This window comes from Penaeus monodon, chromosome 30, assembly GCF_015228065.2.
Source record: "Penaeus monodon isolate SGIC_2016 chromosome 30, NSTDA_Pmon_1, whole genome shotgun sequence".
Taxonomy (NCBI): domain Eukaryota; kingdom Metazoa; phylum Arthropoda; class Malacostraca; order Decapoda; family Penaeidae; genus Penaeus; species Penaeus monodon.
The window spans coordinates 4,254,459-4,257,069 of record NC_051415.1 but is presented as its reverse complement, the minus strand read 5'-3'; the positions used below and the strand labels follow the sequence as shown (position 1 = coordinate 4,257,069).

Here is a 2,611-nt window from a genome sequence, read left to right as displayed (position 1 = left end):
CAGCCATCTTTTATAAGGAAAATAATATATGGAAACAACAAAGCAAATAAATCTAAGAAATATCTCCACCCGATATCCTTTCCTACGCTTTAGCAAACAAAACAATGTTTTTTTTTCTACTTATTGTAATAATTAAATAATATATGTTGATAACGCTTACATAAAGTTCCATGGGATGACAATAAAATGGTAATACTATAAAAATACTGAATATATAAAGCAATTAACATATTTCTTACATTGTGCAAAACAATGTCAGCCCCCTATTACAGGCAAGAGGGGCCTGAAGAATTACGCGGGAATTTTAAAATGCTGTAAGGTACTGCATAAGTTTCTCTTAATGGTTTTAAAGCTTATTACTGTACATCATAAACCTGTGATAAGATAATTACGAAAGCCAATGCACTGCATGAAATATTTATAACGAACCACATGGCAGCAGGTGTGTCAAGGGAATGTATAGCAAATTGTTCCACGACTGATTATACTTTAAATATGATTCTCTATATTTCATTACATCACAGTGTTCTGCTGAAGAGCTGAACATTACAAATATTGGAGCATGATATGAAACACATGAAAGCAGAGCCAGAGCTAAATTTTTTCAACCAGCGATAAAAATGTCACTATCCTAGAAGGATTACATTTTCACCTTTCTAAAATATATTGTGCATTAATCATTGGGATGGGATTTGGAGAAAGTTATTAGCTATATTTGAATATCCATAACCATCAGCGCTGATTAAAACATTTATTATTCGGAAGAAACAATATCAAAATTCATTGGATACAATGCCAATATAACACCGACAGTGAGCTCAGGCACGTTAAGGGCTTTTGAGGATGCTGTCTGATGTCAGGAAATTGTGGTCGTAGTTCTCAGCACTGACTGGAGGCTGACACACATACCTGTGGTTTTACAATAAGGACAGGGTGAACTAGCTGATATATGTGAACTACATTTTTATCATTTCGATCGTTGTTTGAGTACTAAATAAATATACTATTTGTTTCTTCACATTTGATTGTAAATGTCCCCCCCCCCCCAGAAGGACATGCCCCTGCCTACCCCAATTACTTTTGATAAGATAATTCTACTGAGAATGACTGAACAAGGACCCAAGGGGTAATAGTTTACAAAACCTTTTTCGTCAACTACAAATTTATGTTCAGTATAACAGTATGAATGAAAAACCTTTTCAAAAACTGTTTTTTAAGCATAGAAAATAAGATTGAAATCTTATCGAGATTTAATGTTTTGCACAAATAAATGCCTCATGTCTGAAAAATCATGAAATGGATACCATGTGTAACAGCAAGTTATTAGCAAATTTGTAGAACATGCTATGTAACAAACAGCGATAAATCCAAGAAAATGACGTCAGTTTTTCTCGATCAATCGTAACTTTTTCTTTTAAAAACTGCACTTGTCCATAAAAACGTGTTCAGTGTCTGCTTGCTGTCCATGGAGGTGCATATAAGAAAACATATATTGATGGCTGGCTGGAAGTTTTAAAAGTCGCAAAATACATCTTCCACAAGAAATACTACTGCACCAAGGACGTATTAAGCAGAAGCAATAATAATTGTGGTGTGACACCAGGTTAGTATGAATTAAGTAGCAAACAAATTAATATTCCACTGCAAAAAGAAATAATTCCGAAAGGCCAAGTGTGGCCGAAACTGGAAATTTACCAACTATTCATTCACTCAATATCTACTTCAGCCAATCACCTAAGATATGAACTTCCTCTCTGGGATTTAGCACAATATCAATATCTAAACAAATTCATCCCTTTTTCTAACACACTAAACCATCGAAATACGACGTAAAAACATGAAACTATCCCAAACTTTCATTTCTATTTTCACTTTTCCGTTGACATTGCAACGCCAGATCTGTTCCCAACATCGCTGAAACTATCAACCCCTCCCTAATCTAATTCACACTCAAAGGCCCTATCCTGCTGCATAAACCACCGTGAAATAACCATCCCAAATCCCACTTACACGAACACAGAGAAAATAAAGAATAAAAATCGCCTCGCACGCTTCAGGAACGTCCTATATTTAGAGACCAACTTCCAACAGCCTAATTCTCCCTTTACCTCTATTCAGAACAGAAAAATTTACATCTCCAGCCAATAACTCAACTCACACCTTTTACTCAGTCACTAAATCAACACCTGTTTCGTGTTACAAGGGACGAAAAACTTACCGGTAACTGAATAAGTCAAACTCCCACACTTGCAAAAGAGTCGCCATAGGTCAAAACAAACTGGCGTTCATTACCCACTAATTTTTTTTTTCGTTAAGTCATTTGCTTTAAAATTGAGAGATATTTTGTATTTAAATTATGGTTTGGTATTTTTAGATAATTTTCAGTGGGTATTTGTGTGATGATATATATTCTTATTATGATTTTTAGGGAATTATTTGTTTTTGAATGTTTCTTGGCTCATAGAAAATTAACTCTTTTTAGGGGTATCTAAAGTATAATAAAAAATATATTGGCTTTATTTATGTGTCATTTTTTTTATTCTAGAGAGGAGCTACATCAAAACTTGAGACTGGTTTAAAATGATGGTAAGAATGATTATGCAGGCAAATA

General features: G+C 34.2%; 1 protein-coding gene across 1 annotated transcript in view; it reads right to left on the bottom strand.

The window, feature by feature from the left end:
* LOC119592474 (germinal-center associated nuclear protein-like) overlaps positions 1 to 2,289 on the bottom strand; it is a 12,516-nt gene extending 10,227 nt beyond the window's left edge. Inside the window, exon 1 of the mRNA XM_037941302.1 lies at positions 2,219 to 2,289. The gene's annotated coding sequence lies outside the window, so the exon portion shown is untranslated. The remainder of the gene's footprint in view (positions 1 to 2,218) is intronic.
* Positions 2,290 to 2,611: the final 322 nt, after the last annotated feature.